The sequence below is a fragment of the Sciurus carolinensis genome, chromosome 1 (genome assembly GCF_902686445.1).
Source record: "Sciurus carolinensis chromosome 1, mSciCar1.2, whole genome shotgun sequence".
In the NCBI taxonomy this organism is placed as follows: Eukaryota; Metazoa; Chordata; class Mammalia; order Rodentia; family Sciuridae; genus Sciurus; species Sciurus carolinensis.
Window position 1 is genome coordinate 40,777,165 of NC_062213.1, and position 20,064 is coordinate 40,797,228.

General features: G+C 38.4%; 1 pseudogene; it reads right to left on the reverse strand.

The window, feature by feature from the left end:
• Nucleotides 1-3,828: 3,828 nt before the first annotated feature.
• On the reverse strand, nt 3,829-6,097 carry LOC124980249 (vasculin-like protein 1; annotated as a pseudogene).
• Between the last annotated feature and the right edge of the window lie 13,967 nt (nt 6,098-20,064).

The following is a 20,064-nucleotide window of genomic DNA, read 5'->3' on the forward strand; positions in this document are numbered from 1 at the left end:
GGAGAGGATGTGGGGGAAAGGAAACACTATTATGTTGTTGGTGGGATTGTAAATTAGTGCAACCACTATGGAAATCAATAAGGCGTTTCTTTAAAAGACTAGGCATGGAACCATGACTTACCTATTCCACTCTTCAGTATTTATCTTAAAGATTAGTCAGTACACTATAGCAATACATGCATACCCATATTTATAGCAGCACAATTCACAATAGCCAAACTATGGGATCAGCTTAGGTGTCTGTCAATGGATGAATGGATAAAGAAAATGTGGCGTATATACACAATTGAGTTTACTTAGCCATAAAGGAGAAAAGTGAAATTATATCATTTGCAGGAAAATGGATGGAAATTGAGAACATGTTAAATCAAATAAACCAAACTCAGAAGATCAGTGGTCATATATTTCTTCTCATATATGAAATTAGAGAGGAAAAAGGAAAAGAAAGGTGGGGGGATCTCATGGAAATCAAAGGGAGATCAGTAGAGGGAAGGGACCAGGGGGAGGTAGGGGAGAAGTGATGGGGAGTAATATTGTCCAAATTTTACACACACACACACACACACACACACACACATACATTTTTTGGCAGTGCTGGGGATTGAATCCAGGGTCTTGTGCTTACAAGGCAAACACTCTACCAACTGAGCTATCTCCCCAGCCCCAAATTATATTTTTATAATGTGTGTGTGTAGGAATATGTAGCAACAAATTCCACCATTATGTACAACTGTAATGCACTAATGAAAATTATGGATAAAAAGAGAACTTCAGGCTCTGCTGGCTCATTAGGTATTGACAAATGGTTCATCTGTATGTGGTATCAAATGGAACCAAGTATTCATTGGGCGCTATGCCCCCCCTATAAAAAGAAGCTTCATTAGTGGATTTCTTGTTGGTGTGTGGTGAGGATTCCTTCTTAGACAACCATCTGCATGTCCTCCAATGAATAACATGAATACCCTCTGCCCCAATTTACATCTCAATACATTTGTCCTTCCTGTGGCATATGCAACTAGTAGTCTACTCAGTTTCCATTTGCCTTTTTCCTCTTGCTGTTATATCTTCAGTTTGGTTTAGGGGGACAATGTTCCCATCAAAAAATTCCTAGACTTCTTTCATGGTCACATGGGTAGTGCTGTCCATGAGATGTGAGTAAAACACTTATATCTTACACTGTATAAGGCTTCCCGAAGGAAAGCTGTTATTTTCCTAAGATAAATGGACAACTCACTGGTGTAAGCCCTTTGTCTTCTTCTTTTCCCCTTTTCCTGCCTGCAATGGAGATATGGTGCTCAAAGGTGCCCTGCCATTTTGTTACTACTTGCTAAGATAGTAGAACAGGGAGTAGAAGGAGCTTGTTCCTTGGCAGCCAACCTGGGTTACTTGCTACTCAGTTTCCTGGTTACATGAGAGAAATGAATGCCTCACTTAATCCACTATTTTCCTTCTGACACATGTAACTGAGCATACTTGCGACAAGTCCCAAGACTCAAAGCATTGGAACATCTCTCCCACATTTATGAGCTCCACTCCTGCTAGTGATGGGGAACTTGATTCTGGAGACCTGGAGAAGGTATGGAATGGCAGGGAAAACCTCCTGTACTTAGCTGAAACCAAATGTAATCCATTTGCCATCTCTCTAAAGTTAGGGCATTGATAAACTAGTCCCCTTCCATTATGGAAGAAGATGTTTACCTAAATATAAAAAAAAGTCCTGTTTTAGTCCAATCTTGTCTCTAAGGATAAGGGAGGTGCAGTGACTTGCCCATGGTCCCACAGGTGACTGAGGACTAATGTGATTGGCAAGCAGGTCTCTCCTATGTTAATGTTTTCTTCACCACCACTGTGGTTCAAGTGCTGTGCTCCTTCATTTTTTGTTTTATTTTCTGCTGAGGCAATTAGCTGAGTCTCTGGCATGCCAAATTAGCAAAAATTTGAAGGCTTTTGAATGAAAGTAAATAAGGCTTAGACAAATCAAATAATTTACAAGAAATCCAGATGGTAATTAAAAGGATGAATCCTGGTGTTTCTAAATGACAAACAGTTCTCTTAATCTTAATTATTAATTGCTAAATTAAATCTAAAAGCCTTGTGTGTTCTCATATTGTTCTGACTTACTCATCATCAGTGTACTTAATGGAAGTAGAAACAAATCAACCATATGTAAATTTTTATATTCATGAACAGATGCAAGAAAAGGCAGGCACCACTTGTACTGGGTATCAGGTTAAAATTGAGAAGCATGACAGAATGTTCCAGACTTGGGCAGTGTTGATCTTTTGTGTTTCTTTTTTGTCCCTAAGAAAAGATGTCCCATTTTTGAAGTTTAGAGCAGAAGAGAAGAGTTCTTTCCACAGAAAACAGTTCATGGAGAATTGGTTAGGAAATCAGTCCTGAGAGCATTGAGAACTAGGTGGTAGGTCTTTAATAAATGCTTGCTTTATGGGCGGCTCATTGAGGGAGCTCCACTGGATTTTGGTATAGCACTTTCTAGTGGCCAATTTTCTTCTATGGGAAAATTGAATCAAACCCCCTTGAATGGGGCAATTTTGGAATCAGTGTTTGCCATATCAGTAGAGATTCTGTACCTTTTTTTGAAAAGCATTTCCTTGTTTCACATAGTTTATATTGGACAAAATTTTACTGAGTCCCAACCTAGATTCCTTTTGATGCTGTTTACATTCTTTACTTCTTGGTTTCCCTTCAGTCGAAGAAGGTAGCAATGCTTCTCTTGGCATCTGAAATGCACACCTTCAAATTCTGCCTTTAAAAGCCAGTATTTATTGGACCACTTGGAAAAAAAGGAAAAACTTCTCCTAACTCCATTAAATGTAAAAGGGAAGCTTGCTACCACTCCTGTGGTTGAAATGTATTTTTTGGATTGATTTAATGTAACTTTTATTTTTTAATGTACATGAAAACTTTTAGAAAATTTCAAAGTCCTATACATATCTAAGTATTATCTGCATCTCTTGTCTTGTTTCAAGAGAACAGAAAACAGCCATTAAGCTTAGTAATAAAGCAGGGAATCTTCAACTTGAAGGTTAGAAGAACATTCTTACATTAATTCATCCAACATTTATTAAGCACCTGTAGTTGGTAAATACAAAGAAGTTCTTAAAGAGTATTTAGTCTAGTAGGGGTGAGAAGCATAAGCAAATACAATAATGAGTGAGTGCTTTTATAAGACTTAGATTCCCTTTACATTAACAATAACACAAAACCACTTTAACTCATAATGAACCCAAGCCTTTGTCCCATAGCAGTGGGAAAATGGAAGTGGGGGCAGACCCAAATGGAGGTTACAGAAAAGTTCAGATTCAAGGGCTAACCAATAGCATTGGTACTTTCCCAACATTTGTTTAGTATAGATTTTGACCAATAGTGTTGGTATTTTTCTAAGAGCTTGGTAACATAAACTTTGACCAATAGCATTGGCCCACGAGTTATATAAACCCATAGACTAGTACATTTAGGCAGCAACCTGATAGCTAGTGGGTCCCCTCTTTCACTGCAAGAATTCTCTTTTCTTTTCACTGGAATAAATCCTACTCCTTTCACTCTTGCCTTTTGTTATCATCCTTGGATTTCATTCTTCAAAGTCCTGAGACAAGAACCTGGAAAGAAGAAAGTGACTGTGAGTTGCTGGAGTCTGCTCTGACACTGGAGGGCATAGCTTGCCATTAAGAACTAGGATACATCACTTGATAGTAGTAAAGAATCTGGCTTTGATGGCTGTGATCCTTGCTGATGCCAGGAGGCATCTCCTGCTATAATTAGCTACTGACACTAAAATGGACTTTCTTAGCTGTAGAGGTCTACAGCTTATGCAGACTCCACCTGCCAGCAGAAATAGACAATTGAGTTTCATCTCAAGTGCTGGTTTCAGTATCATTTGGGAAGACATATTGTCCAAAGAGCCACATGATTTGTTGATAATTACATATGTATATCATATAAAGGAAAATAAACTCACATCTGTTATTCATGGAATAATTCAATGGTTTATATGAAAACCCTAAAGATATATTTTAGAAGATACCTTGAAAATTTCTTCTATTCCACTGTTTTCTGAAATAATAACAAAAAAGAATGATGATACCTCTCTCTCCTCAGAAAAAAGAGGCAGAAAGAGAAGGTTGCAGTGGCAAGCGCGTCATCTGGCATGTAGTAGAGGCTACAAATGTTGGAGAAATGAACAAATACGATAATGAGAAGATGGAGAGGACTGATGGACATGAAGAAAGTTTGAGAACAGGACAGTCACTGGCTAAGCTGAAGCAGGTTCCTGCTAGCTGAAGCTGGAAGGAAGCCCCATTTCACAGGGAGCTGCAGAGAGGGACCACAAATGCCTCTGTAACCAGGTATGACCTCTTCTCTCTCAGGGTGATGAATACAAATAGTGACTGGTTTCTTTGGATGGGGCTACTTATGTTGTTCAAGGAGCAAAATTTACATGCCTTATCTGCAAACTCACACCCCATTCCCCCCCCCATTTATTTTATAAGCTCATAATTTGTCTGTCATGGTAAAAGATACAAATGAAAAATAGTGAGTATGTTTATGTAAAAGTGTTAGCTCTTGTTTTGCTCATTTCCCTGTTAATTTATGTACCCTCATCCACAATCTCTTATCTAAAGCCCTTAGGGCCATATGTGTTTTGAAATTGGGATTGTTTTGGAATTCAGAAAAGTAGAACAGTACTCATGATATATGATGTGTAATACCCCTAGCAGTCTGGGAAAAGCCCTTATACCAAACACATTAATATTTGTACAGAAAATTATGAATATTCATACTCAGTAAGACAAGTGAAAACTACAAGTAGACTCATTTATGTCAGGTCAGGTTGTGACACCAAATAGATTTCAATATCACATGCAAGGAAAAAACATTTTTAATGTGTGTCTACGTGTTGTGTTTTCAGGATTGAGAATTGAACCCTATGCTTTGTGCATGCTAGGCAAGTGCTCTGTGCTCTGCCATTAAACTAAACCCCCAACTCAGTGTTTTTTTGCTTTTTTTTTTTTTTTTGTAACCAGAACAGGCTAAAGTATTTATTATTTGGCTCTTCATTTAAAAAAAAAGTACAAATCTCTTCTATAAATGGTTTAGAACCATTGAAAGGATTTAGGAAGGGATATGATATATCACTTTTTCTTTTCTTTCCTTTTTTTCTTTTTTTTTTTGGTAGGTGCGGGGAGGATAGAGTCTGTGTTGCCCAGGCTGGCCTCCAACTCCTGGGCTCAAGTGATCCTCCTGCCTCAGTCTCCTTAGTAGCTGGGACTACAGGTGCGTGCCACTGCACCTGGCTGCATTCAACTGTTTTAGGATGACCATCCTGGTAGTTCTTGGAAGGAGGTGGTGCAGGCTTAGGAGCCAAGTTCTTATAGACACTTGGAACCATAATTGATGATTTTTTCCCATTTGCATGGTGAGATCCTGGTGAGGTAAATGCAGCAGAGAAAGCAACAGTAGGATCCTCTTTCAAAATTTGTTTGATAAGTAGCATCTTGGAGGGTTGCTTGGCACTAGGTGAGTTTTCCCACACTCCAGAAGGGGTCCCAATAGGTCTGCATGACTAATTCTGTTTGCCAGCTCCTGAATTCAAAGAAGGAAAGTCTTCCTCTTCAAACTATAACTTTTCCACCTTGTCTTCTTTCATTTCTTCCCTAATCTATGTAGGTAACTTTTCCTGAAAGGCACAGCCTTTCCAGGAGTGAAAGCTGCCATTCCAGTGTTGATGGTTTCCTGTGCCACCTCCACTATGCTGGCTCATGCCATCATAACCTCGGGAAGAGCTGTGCCAGCCAGATAGGTTCCCTGTGATTCTAGCATATGCTCCCTTAGAGACACCAGAGTCCACAGAATCATGGTGGAGCAGGGAGGGCTGGTGCCTAGAATCTTCTGTAGTTTGTAGGGGCCCATTGTTAAAAAAGCCATCAGAGGAATTGTGTCAATGATGGCTTACTCCAAATCTATCTTCTCCTCTGAGTAGGTGCTCCCCATGGTTTTCAAAGGTGAATGAAGGTGACTTAGCTGACTGTGGTGTTGAGAAATTTAGCCAAGCAGGAACAAAGGCATGCTGCATCATTTAGGTCCAGTGTCTCTTTTCAGCAAGGTGAGACCAACCTTATGGCCAGGATCCCAGGGTGTAACCTCTGTGGTCCTGTTTTCTGAACTCCTTGAAGCTGACAGTTGGCCCTCTCATGAGGTCTTCTTGTTAAAAAGGTGCTTAAGCAGTCTGGCCAGCAGCACGCCTTATGATGAAGTACAAAGAAGCCTGGCTCTGTGTGACTCACTATCTGAGTCCCTCTAATTGCTCATCCTACACCACTTAGTTCCTGACTCACTTCCAAAAGGGGGAAGTGGGGAGGGGAAGGGGGAAATGGAACATAAAAAGTATTTGTTACATTTAAAAAGGGGGGTTAGGGGAAAGAGCTATGTCTATGTCTACCTCATTCAACTTCCTTGAGTAATGGTACTATGATGATGCTTAAATAGGTAATACTTGGACATTTGCACAGCGAATGCGAACTGTTCATGACAAGGTCATAGCTACACAGACAGGTGGCCTCACGTGTGGGCAAGTAATGCCATCAAGGTGAGAGATCAAAAATATAATATTAAAGCACTATAAAAGATCTTCTGAGTAGTCACCTCCATGACAAAGCCCTTAAAATGTAAATGTCATTGTTCTTACACAACTGCTAACAATAATGTGCAGATATATATTTATTTTTATATTTGTCTTAAACTTTAAAACCTATGCATATATATAATCTTGTTAAAAAAAAAGAATCAGACAGAAACTTGATATACTTTTCCCTCCAAGAATAGCAACTTTCAAGGCAGATTTCTTGGCATGAAGCTCCTAAATGTATATTCTATTTCTTTGATTTCAATATTTGTAAATTCAGAACAAAATTAAAATAAGTAGAAAGACAGGAGGTTAGGAATAGTTAACAAGAAAGTTCCAGAATGAGGTTTTCTTCTTTTCAGTTTTCTGTATTTCACTCATTTTGTTTCTTCCCCCAAACTGAATTCAGCTACTGGAAGGTGATATGAAAAATCTTCTACTGCTTTGGTAGAGAAGTCACTTTTAATTTTGGATCCATTTCCATCATTACTCAATCATTAAAAAAGCCACATGAATCTACCAATCAAGCAGCGGCAGAGCTGCAGCCAAGGCTGAGATGCAGTGTCTAAGGACGTGTTCCTAGTTTTTTGGCCTGGCATCAGTGACTAGACTACAACCATAACAAAGCTCTTCCCAAAATGGCTTGCTATTTTTTTTTTTAATTGCAGAAATGGGAATAAGAGGTTGTGGACTCATATTGCTTCTTCCTTAAAATGCTACCTTCCAGTGACTTCCATTTTACTTCAGAAGCACATCTGTCCAGTGCTATATGCTTCTCACAGGGATCTCATTTTCTGGCTTGTTTGATGTCCTGAAAGTCCTAGAACACTAGTAAGCTTTTTGTTAACTAAACAAACAACAGTGTTGGAAGATATGTTATATCAGCTTTTTTACAGTTGATGAAACCAAGCCCTAGGAGGAGAAACATTTAGCACGGGGGCGGGGGGGAAGGGGCATGGAGAGTTCTTAGTTCTTACCACCCCTGGTAAATCCTTATCATCCTCTTGCACACAAGAAGAGTGATGGTTTGTAAATATATGCTGGGTTTAAAAGGAAATGAAGTTGGGTTTAACCTATGGTTCTCAGCAGGGGTCAATTTGCCACCTTCCCAGTATGGGGGAGAGGCATTTGGCAATGTCTGGAGATATTTTGGGGTTCTCATAGCTCAGGGGTACCTGGTGGCTAGAGGCTAGGATGTTGCTAAGCATCCTACACTACACAAAACAGCCCCATAACCAAAATTTCCAGTCTTCAAAGGTAACATGTGATGTTGAGAATTTTACATAATTTAGAAAAACCCTGATCTAAGATCTTGAGTTGGTAGATGCATCTGATTACTTTCTGAATGAATGACTCTCTAAATCATTTTCTCCAAACTTCTTTCCCACCACACCAAGTACCATGCAGGTACTGCATCCATCCCATGTTCCTCTATACTTTATAAAACCTGCCCTGCTGTCAAGTCAATGAATGACTGTTCCTCTGGCCTGACTGGCTGGGATGGCTATACAACTGGCTCAAGAAGTGGAGTGAACAAATGGGTTTTTCTCTCTTATGCAGGAGAATGCTTAAAGAAATAAAAAACTGTCAAAGTAATGAAAGTAATGTCTTTAAGATCAGAATGGTGATTTTACATTTTTTGCCTCTTCATCTCTTTGTCTTGGAAGATGAAAAAGACAAACTCTTGCTGTTGGTAACTTCAGAGTCACCAGCAGAGGGCAGACATTACTTACCTAAAGGAAAATCCCACACTGCTGTCTTTCATGTAGAGACTAAAATGCCTGTAGGAATCTGCAGGAACCACCTGATTGATCCAACTACCTGTTCTGGCCATTTTCTTTCCCCGTGCAGTAATTGACATGATTATATTTTTCTTAGTTATGATTCTGTATCTCAAGATTAGACTTCTCTTTTTTAGAATAACAATTTTGAGGTGATTTGAAAATTCTTCTTGAAAAATTGGAATGCTATTTTTCATAAAAACTATGTATGCTCATTAAATAAAATTTGAAAAAAACAATGAGAAAAGCATAATTTTTTTAACCAAGATGATCATGTTTTTGGGTGCTTTTTTTCTTCCCAATCTCTTTTATATTAAAATTTCTGAAAATGTAACTGTAGCAAAGACATATAAAGGGGTCTCTGACACACTGAGAAATGTATAAATCTGCTGTATTTTCTTGTCTTGATGCCTTTGTACCCAGTGCAACTTGAATCTCTCTTTCAATCTCTAAAAATTCAAATACTATGTGTTGTTTAGGGTCAAACTTGATTTTTTCCAGGAGGAATTGATATAGTTTCTCAGTATTTTTGCACCATTGTGCCTATGACTCTCTTATAGCAATCACTACTTTCTGCCTTATATTTTGATTTTTAGGTACAATTGAATCTTCCTACTGAGTTTTTTGCTCAGACTTAGAAGACTTTGAGTTTGGGTATTTCTATGGGTTGAATTTGAATATGGGAAATTTCACTTTATCTTTCTGTCCTCCATTGCACCATAATGAAGCTATCACATAGTAAATAGTCATACATATTTGTGAAAAGGAAGAAAGGAAAGAAAGATGAAATTTTTAGATGAATTTTTAGATGAATTTTTTTTGAAAGAGATTCCAGTTGCACTGGGTACAAAAGCATCAAGACAAGAAAATACAGCAGATAAAGGTAAAGAAGCAGGAAAGAAGGAAGGGAGGGGGAAATAAGGAAGAAAGGAAGTAGTGAAGGGAAGAAGGGACAGGGAAGGAAACCTTTCATTATAACTGGCAATAAATTTTTAAAGAGAGCAAGGCATTGTTCCGGTTTAACAGAGAAGGCCATGAGAGGCTATGTGCTATTTCATGTATAAAATGCCAATTGGTGGAATTTTTTTTTCAGATTTGTATGAATAATGAAGAATCTGGGTGTTGTGGGTTGAACTGTGCCTTCCAAAATGATAAATTGAAGTCTTAACCTCTGATGCTTGTGTTGGTGTTCTTATTTGGAAATAGGGTGTTTTTAGATGTAATCAAGTTCAGATGGGGTCATACTGGATTGGAATGGTTCTAAATCTAATTACTGGTGTCTTTATAAGAACAGGGAGATTAGGAAGAGACACACGTAGAGGGAGGGCAGCCATGAGAGTGAAGATGAAGTCAGAGATTAGGGTGGTGCAGCTGCAAACCAAGGGATGCCAAGGATTGCTGGCCACCATCAGGAACTGAAAGAGGGAAGGAAAAATGCTTTCCTGGAGCCATCAAAGAGAGGATGCCATTGCAGACACTTTGATTTCATACTTCTGCTCTTTAGAACTGGGAGGGAATACATTTCTGTTGAGTTAAGTTGCCCACTTTGTGGTAGTTTGTTCTAGCAGCCCAAGGAAATGAATGCATCATGTTAAGAACCCTTAGTGACAACAGGCACATCTGGGGAGAGAAGAGAAGTCCTATGGATATTTTAAAGAAAATCAAGATTCCAAGAAGGTAAAGGGAATTCTTGGTGAGAGTCCAACAGAGAGGATTGTTTGAAGGGTTCAAAGATAGCATTAGGACTGACAAATTTTAACACAGGTGAATCTTTCTCGTCCCTATTTTATTTTGCAAGGTATTAGATCTTACTGAAGGCCTTTAAAAAGTTTGTGAAAGTTTCATTATTATCCTATATACATGTATGAAAAACAAAAAGAGTTTGCGAAACTTTAACCCTCTAATTTCTTGTGTGTCATCAACTATTTCTAAATTCACAGTGTTCGGTGTCTTTTTAGTTCCTAAATGGTTTCTGTTGTATCATGGTAAGTTAAAACTGATCATGTGAAAAGTTAAAAAATAGTAGATGCCAAGATCAAGCTCTTAGACTGAAATAAGAATTCAGTGCACCCCAACCATTCATTTATTCATTACCATCCTAAGGGTTTACAGGATTCTGAGAATTAAATTATAACAGGGAAAATATTGCCAACGCTGGGCAATCAAATGCTTCCCCTTAGCCCTATGACTTAGGTAACAGATATGATATTCTGAGACAGAGAGTTCAGTTCTTAGGATAAAACAACTCCCTGGTAGTTGTAGGTGAGATTACTTGGTAAGTGTGAATATCACTTTCCATGGTAGGAAAAACAAGGCTGGGATACCTAATGCCATTCCTTAGGTTCCCATGGGAACCCTTACAAGTCTTCAGATTTGTATGAATAATGAAGATGATGGTGACAGGGATAACAATTACCATGCCAGGAACAAAAGCAACAGCAAACACTATTCCAGAAATATTTTAGCCTATGCCCCTAGCAATGTCTGGCACATAGTATCTACTCAATGAAATTTTACTCAATGAATAGAATAGATGACTTAAATGAATGAATGAATTAGTGAAATTAGATCCCTCACAGCAGAGCCCTTTGTTGCTTTTGGCTGAATTTGTTTCTGTGAATTTCCTGGCAGGATGTCTAGGAACGAGGGAGGCTTAATGGATACTGACAGTGTATGGCCAAAGTCATTAATTTAGAATAGTAATGAGTTTTGGTTTTCTTGTATTACCTCCTGTCATTTCAGGGTCACTGGCTCCTGAGCATATTAGCTGTCTGGTACTGGATTTTAGACAAAGGTCTCAGAGCACTGTGAATGCATCCAAACCACAGGCAAACTATGTTGATGGTAGCAATGACAGTGACATTTCTGCTTTCAGTTCCTGGTGAGTTCCTACATTAAGTTCTTATTTGGCTAAAGATAATATTCCCATTTGAAAATTTTCTGAACTTTAGATTTAATAGTAACTGATTTATCCAATAAATGTTTTTTAGGTATCTACTATGCGCTAGGCACTTTTAGGCACTGAAGATTTTATAGAGACCAGAAAACCTCCATGGAACTTAAATTCCAGTGAGGATTGAGTGATACTATGCAAATGAAAGTGGTATGAAGATGAGAGAGAGAGAAAGAGATGTCAAGGAAGATTTCTGGGATATAGGTGGTATACTTTTTATAGTTATGGGGGTACTGAGGTAGGAGAGATATATTTTGAAGACTGAAATCGAGAGATCCATTTTGGTGGTATTAAATTGGAGATGCCTATTACACCACTAGACATCATTTTCTTTTGATTTCAGGTGTTTTGTGTGTGTATGTGTGTGTGTGTGTCTAATAGCGTGAGAAAATGTGAGTTAGAAGAGCACTGGACAGGGAGTTAGGAAGCCTAACTCCCCCTACTCCTGCAGAACAATAAGAAATAAGAAAGGAAGAAGACAGAAAGAAAAGAAAGAAAAAGAAAAAAAAGAAAAGAAAAACATCTTATGTGACTTTGAGCTAGTAACTTAATATTTCTGGGTCTTAGTTTATCTTTAAGAAGATTCATGAAGATGACTTCTTTTTACTATTTTCCACTCCTGTGATTTTGGGTTAGCTATAACCCTATCCCCTGAGAGTAGCTACATTAGCAATATGGTTTACAAAGAAGCCTGTCAACATTCTAACCTTCTCAAGAAGGTATAGCTATTTGGGAAGAGATAGTGCTCTGTCTGATCCATCCATTCTCTATCAAAAGGTAGAGCATGATAGGCCAATGATAAAAGGAGTTTTTCATTACCACAGGTACACATTCTTATATAATGGGTGCTTGTTCTGAACTGAAGGTATTATACTATGGGCCTGTTAGGATGGAAGTCACCTCCACTGCATGAGAAGAAAGTTTAATCATGAGGGAGAAATCATGCATCAGGTGAATGCAACCATCCCACCTCCACTGAGACTTCTCACCATATGGCCTCCCACCTTCACTGTGAAATCTGCTGGCCTTGTCTCAGTTTTCATATTGCTTGACTGCTTACGTCACTTGACATGGCTGATGAAACTCTAACACAACTCTCCATCATTGCCTCCACTGATCAGACAACCCTCATTCTCTGCTTACTTCCCTAATTCCTTCTGCCCTGTATCGTTTGCTGACTTTTCCCTCTCTCCATCCCTTAAATATGACTTTTTCCAGAAGGTTCTGTTCTGTGTTTTGTTTCTTTCTTCTTCTCTTTTCTTTGTACACATTATTATTCCTGAGTCATATTATTTTCTGCCTTTACTACCTCCTCCACTTAGATAACGTTGACTCCCAAATTTTCAGCTGACTTCTCTTAGAAGCTTCTTATTTTCAAATGACTAGTCATCTCTCTTTGTATGTCCAAAATTGAACTGTATCTTCACACTCCCCTCTCCAACTGTCTTTTTCCTACTTGTGTTATCTTGCTTAATCTTATCACTAAATCATTTAAGCTGGAAGTCTCAGAGTGAGCATTTATACTTTTATCTTATTAATTATGGTATTCAGGCTCCAAGTTGGCCCTAACTTATGTTCAATGCTTTGTATTCACATCTTTTTATGGTCCCCTCCATAAAAGGTATCGTGGTTGGTCTGTGTGACCAGAGTATGTGAGAATGATGGTATGTGATTTCTAAGCCTTGGTCATAAGGGAACTTGTCACTTCACCATGTTAGCTTTTGTGTCATTTATTCTGAGGAAAGCCAGCTGCCATGTCATGAGGACATTCAACCAACCTTATGGGGAGGTCCATATGGCAAGGATCTGAAACATCTCACCAACAGTTAGCATCGACTTATCAGCCATATGAATGGACCATCTTGGAAGTGGATCTTCTAGTCCCAGTCAAAGCTTTAGATGATGACAGTGCTGGCCAATCCCTTGACTATGCAACCTCATGAGAGACCCTGAGCGACCAGATAAACTGTTCTTGATCTTCCTGACTCATGAAAATTCTGAGATAATACGTATGTATCATTGTTTTAGGTTGGTAAGTTTTGAGATAATTTGTTTATAGGAATGGGTCACTAAAATATATACAAACCATAGTTTGTTAGTTACTGAATTCTTATTGATCTTGCAATCTTAAAATCTTTTTTTTAAATTGTAAACAAATGGGATACATGTTGTTTCTCTGTTTGTACATTGAGTAAAGGCATGCCATTTGTGTAATCATAAATTTACATAGGGTAATGTTGTTTGATTCATTCTGTTATTTTTTCCCTCCCCACCCCTCCCACTCCTCCCTTCCCTCTATACAGTCCTTCCTTCCTCCATTCTTGACACCCTCCTTAACCCTAACCCTAAACCTAACCCTAACCCTAACTCTAACCCCTCCCACCCCCCATTAAGTGTCATCATCCGCTTATCAGCGCGATCCTTCGTCCTTTGGTTTTTTGAGATTGGCTTATCTCACTTAGCATGATATTCTCCAATTTCATCCATTTGCCTGCAAATGCCATAATTTTATCATTCTTTATGGTGGAGTAATATTCCATTGTATATATATGCCACATTTTCTTTATCCATTCATCAATTGAAGGACATCTAGGTTGGTTCCACAGTCTGGCTATTGTGAACTGAGCAGCTATGAACATTGATGTGGCTGTATCTCTGTAATATGCTGATTTTAAGTCCTTTGGGTATAGGCCAAGGAGTGGGATAGCTGAGTCAAATGGTGGTTCCATTCCAAGCTTTCTGAGGAATCTCCACACTGCTTTCCAGAGTGGCTGTACTAAATTGCAACCCCACCAGCAATGTATGAGTGTACCTTTTTCCCCACATCCTCGCCAACTCCTATTGTTTCTTGTGTTCTTGATAATCGCCATTCTAATTGGGGTGAGATGGAATCTTAGGATAGTTTTGATTTGCATTTCTCTTATTACTAGAGATGTTGAACATTTTTTCATATATCTGTTGATTACTTGTAGATCTTCTTCTGTGAAGTGTCTGTTCATTTCCTTAGCCCATTTGTTGATTGGATTATTTGCATTCTTGGTGTAGAGTTTTTTGAGTTCTTTATATATTCTGGAAATTAGTGCTCTATCTGAAGTATGATTGGCAAAGATTTTCTCCCACTCTGTAGGCTCTCTCTTCACATTACTGATAGTTTCCTTTGCTGAGAGAAAGCGTTTTAGTTTGAATCTATCCCAGTTGTTGATTCTTGCTTTTATTTCTTGTGCTATGGGAGTCCTGTTGAGGAAGTTTGATCCTAAGCTGACATGTTGAAGATTTTGACCTACTTTTTCTTCTATAAGATGCAGGGTCTCTGGTCTGATTCCGAGGTCCTTGATCCATTTTGAGTTGAGTTTTGTGCAGGGTGAGAGATAGGGGTTTACAATCTTAAAATCTTACTGATATTGCAATCCAAATATTTCTTAAGTATAAATCATTTTATTCACCTCACTATTTTTGCTATAATTTTAGGCCTTTTTCATCTCTTTCCTGGACTACTGCAATATCTCCCTATTGGTTTTCTTGTCTGTAATTAACTTTCTCTCCTACCTCTAGTCTATCCTCTGTGTTGTCATCCATTACCTTTTTAAAACATAAATCTGATCTTGCTGCTTTCCTGATGCATCAGTCAGGATGGACTGCACTTTTATTGTAGTAATAAACAAACTACAAATCAAAGTGGTTAAGACAACAAAGGTTTATTTCTTACTCTTGCTGCAGGTCTGCTGTCATTCAGGAGGGATCTGCTCATGGTAATCACTCAGGAATCTGGTGGCAGAAAAGTCACTATCTTAAAATTGCTGGTCACTGGGTAGAAGTAAAACAGAATGAGGCAGAGCATTCACTGGCTCTTAAACATGTCTGGAAGAGACCCATGTCACTTCTAACCACACATATAATTGACCAAAACAAGTCACATGATCACTTCTGACTTCATATGCACAGAGATATTCTATCCTGTCATGTCTTAAAACTTTTGACCATTTCCCCTCTACTTTAGGTTAGAGTCTAATTCCCTGTGCAGAACTTGCAAGGCCCTTTGTGATTTGGGCTCAGTCTGCTTTTTCAACATCATCTCCTGTCACTCTCCACTTCCCATCTAAAACTCTGCTCCAATTATACTGAAATGCTCTCCTTTCTAGAATGCTTCATGTATTTTCTTGCCTTTGTTCTTAGCACCTGTTAGATTTAACTGGCAGGTTCACCTAGTCATCCGTCAAGGCCCATTTTCCCTTCCTTTATGCAGCCATCCCAGAATTCTCTAAATATTTACTCCTTCTTCTTGGACCCCCTACCTCTTTATAAATGCATCTACGATAGCATAGGTTTCATCTCATTGCAGGGCATGGAGCTGTTTATTTTCACTTCTGTCTCTTCTTGAGTCCAGCATTCCTTCAGGATAGAAACAATGTCTTATATTCATGTGGCTACTGTCAGGTGCAAGCTTGGTATATCATAGCAGTTTAACAGATACTTGTTGAAGGAATTGTATAAATATTCTTTCCTCCAATCTCCAAAGTTTAGTCATATATACTCTGTTGTCTGATTCATGGCCTGAAAGGAATTTCTACCCATTTTATTTTCTTCTACTATGCCATTTTATTTTTCCCACTTTCTAATAAAAGACTAAAACTCTTATACTTAAAAACACAAGAACAACATTAATCATACCTGTGAATTTCTTTTTGCTGTTGGGTAACTCTAACTGAGATCTCACTGATTCTCAGCTAATTTCAATGACATTTAATGCCAATTATTTCTTGTTTTCTTCATGCCAGACACAGTGCTCAGCACCCAGGACATGATGGTAGACAATAATTTCTGTGCTCAGTTAGTACCAAAATAGTATTCTGTACCTACATGTTCAAGTGTGCCAGGGACCTGCTGAGGTACCTTCATAATGGGGACCAGCAGTAGTTTCTATTCACATTTTTTCAACATAGGATATATAAAATTCTGTGTGTGTGTGTGTGTGTGTGTGTGTGTGTTAGTTACAGTGATGGAACCCAGGGTTTCACACATGCTAGGCAAGTGCTTTACCACAGAGTCACTTACCCAGCCTTTTTTATTTTGAGAAAGATTCTTGCTAAGTTGCCAAGACTGGTCTTGAACTTGGGATCCTCTTGCCTCAGGCTCCGGGTAGCTGGGATTATAGAAGTGTGCCACCCTACCCTATGTATAAATCCTTTGATGGGAAAAGAGAATTTTCTTTCTAATACTTATTAAAAACCAGAGGATGTTTCTGAGAAATGTTAGCTTTAATCTGATTAGCACCTAATAATATCAGATTACTGAAATTTTAGGGTAGGAGCCTGGGAGATGGAATAATACTACTAAGCCACAGTCCTTTTTTGTATTTTATTTAGAGACAGGGTCTCGCTGAGTTTCTTAGGACCTTACCATGTTGCTGAGACTGGCTTTGAACTCACAATCCTCCTTCCTCAGCCTCTCGAGCTGCTGGGATTATAGGCGTGCACCACTGCGCCTGGCCAGGATGATATGTTTTCTAAGAGTGAATTAGGAATACTCTTGACCTGGAATGATATTAGAGTTGATAAGGAAAAGATATGGGCATCTTGAAGTAGGTGGGGCTCTTGTAGGGGAAGGTAATACTTCTGAGATGGGAGAGGCATTGAGAAGTGTGTAGAGTCTAGAATTGTCCTGTTCAATATAGTAGCTTCTGGCCACATGTGCCAGTTGAACCCTTGAAATGTGTCCAGTCTGAATTACAGTGCTCACTGAGTATAAAATGCACAATAAACTTGGAATTAATACAAAAAATTTTAAAATCTCATAATATGTTTTCATACTGATGTTGTATTTTGGACTTATTGTGCTAGGTAAATATATTATTAAAATTATTCTTACCATTTTCTTCTTTTAATGTGGCTAGTAGAAAACTTAAAATTACACATGTGGTTCATTTTTATGATTTCCTTTACGTTTGTACCAGACAGCACTGGTCTTGAAGTTAAATAGTACCTATTCAGTTGAAAAAATAACTTGAAGAATTGTCTTATTTATTGTGAAACAATAATATCATCTCATACTCAAAGGGCATCATGCTCATGACTTTTAATATTCATGATCAATGAACATTTACAGTAGTTTTCATCCAACTTACTTATTTCTATAATTCTACTATTTAGTCAAATTCTAACCATATTCACTCATACTATTTTTTGATCCCAGTTGGTTTGATTTTGTTTGCTATCCATCTTTCCAGGGCAAGTTAGCATCTGTTTTCATCTTAAGAGTTTTTCAGTTGTAGTATGTCTCAAATGACAGAATACTCTATTAATGGGGGAGGAGGATTCTCAAAGGTCTTTACCTGTTGCACTTTTCCTTTTCTAAAACTTCTGTATCAATGATATGACTGCCTCTCCATTTGTTACTTTAATATCTTATTGCTAACAATAATGAATATTGTTTAAGACCATAGGAGTAAATCATGATTTTGGCTGCTGCAAATTAGTGAAAATTATTTTTGGATTAGTACTGAATTATCTGAGTGGAATTAGTCTCAAGAAGTGACTCTAGGATCTTTATTCCCCATCTTCAACACACCAAAAATCATCCTTCAGGAAAGTGTCTAGAATTAGTATATTTTAGGATAAAAGCACTGACCTTATGATCTAGTTTTTGGTTCTATCTACTCTCAGGGTTTGCTATATCTTCAGGCTGGCAGCAAAATTGCTTCAACAATATCAGGCAGGGTTTTCATCTATAAAGGAAATCCCAACTTTATTCAGAATGACAAAAGTCCCTAGCAAACTTTTTGCATCTCATTGGTTGTCACTGGATTATATGTCCTCAGGTCTGAGTCAACTGTTCTAAAGGTATAGAGTTACCGTTGGTGGATCCCTTAACTGGGAGAGTCACCCATTGCTGAGTCATTTGGCTATGTGGCACCTGAATAAAACTAAGTTTCCGTTAGAAAGAGAGAAGTGATAATGGGTGTTTGGTAGGCAACCAAGAGTGGCTCTTAGGTAAAGCCAGCATAATACAATGTGGTGAAGATGATAGTTATTTTGATGGATGGTATAACCCAAAGGAATAGGAGTATAGGTTACTTGATTATCAGGGCAGTTAAGGAGAATGCTACATATGCATTGAAGTGTCATAGTCAAGAATACATTTATATATAGGACGGCTGTGCTGTTGTTCTGCTGATGAACTCATGCTTCCACAAGGGAAAACAGATGTTTTGAGCAGAGTTAGAAGAGAAGCAAGAAGCAATGAATCCAAGTTCTTCTGCATAATATTCAGGTGTTTCATCAACTTTGCTGCTTGAGTCCCTGGAGAGGAGGTGAGATGCTCTGAGTCAGATGTTTATACATAAGTAGTAGATCAAAAATAAATTAGCTCTTTGCTACACGAAGCAGCCTGTGGTGGTGTTTAGTCACATCAGATTTATTATTTATTCAAATTAACAGTGGGAACAAACAGTGAGTATAATAGTTAGGACCAGATCCATACCATACCATCTCTTGGGAATAGTGGGAAGTTCTGAAAATGCTTCATTATTCACAGCAGAGGACGAGAGTAAGAGATCTCATCTAAACTGGCAGCCAAAAAGGGTTTCTTTTCTGCAACTGTGACTTGCATAAAATCTGTCTTTGGAATTAGAAATTTCTCCGTTTCCTTCCTTCTCTGGTGCTGTTTTTTGGGCTTCTATTTCATTTATATGGAGTAATCCTAGACTTTTGCCTATGCTGTTCCTTCTAAGAATGCCCTTTCCTGCCTCGTTCATCTGGCAGATTAATTTGAATTTATGTGAGGCTTTAGAAACCTTCCCTCACTATTGATTTTCTGCCCTTGAAGTGATTGAAATGTTCCATTGTCTTCAGAATTTCCCCATCATAAAAAGAAGCTGATCACCAAAAAGATGACAAACCATTCCAGTTTGCTGGGACTGGTGTGGGTAGGAAAGTTGTCTAGGGATGCAGATTTTTGGTTCTAAAACCACAAGAGTGCAGAGAAAACTGGGATGAGTTGGTAATTCTAGGACACCAGGCACTGAAGAATAAGGAGGAAGGGGAACTGGGGGTGTAGCTTCGTGGTAGAACACTTGCTTAGTGTGCTGCACAGGCCCTGGATTTGATCCCTAGCACCAGAAAGAAACAAAGAAAGAAAGGAAAAAAGAATAAGGAGGAAAGTAAAGTCAAAGACATCAAAAAGCAAGAAGCAAAGGATGTGGGGAAAGGGTGAAATGGTGACAAAGTCCTCTAAATCCCTGTCCCTTAAACTTCAAAACTTATTCCCATTTATTCATTCATTTAGCAGATGTTAGTTAGGTGCCTACCATGCCAGGCTAACCACACAGGTGCCACCACCCTTAAGGAAACTTGTCTAGGGCCTTGTCATCCCAGGAGCTGCCTATCAATTCCTCCTTGCTCTTATTGTTTGCATCTGATGTATTTAATGTGCAGGAGAATCTTGGTAGAGTTCCAGAACTGTCTTGGGGAGTAAAATGGTTAGCAGAATCTTGGAATTATGGTTTGGTACCAAAAGTACTCTGAGATATGCAGGGAAGAAAATCACCAACTACAATAGTTCATATTCAACTTAAATGCAATTGTGAGATATGAAAAACAGCTCCTTCTGTAAATTTCCAGTTTCATTTCTCATCGCTTCTTTCTACCCAATGCTTGAATTTTTCTGCTTCTCTTTGGTTTAATTTTTCTTAG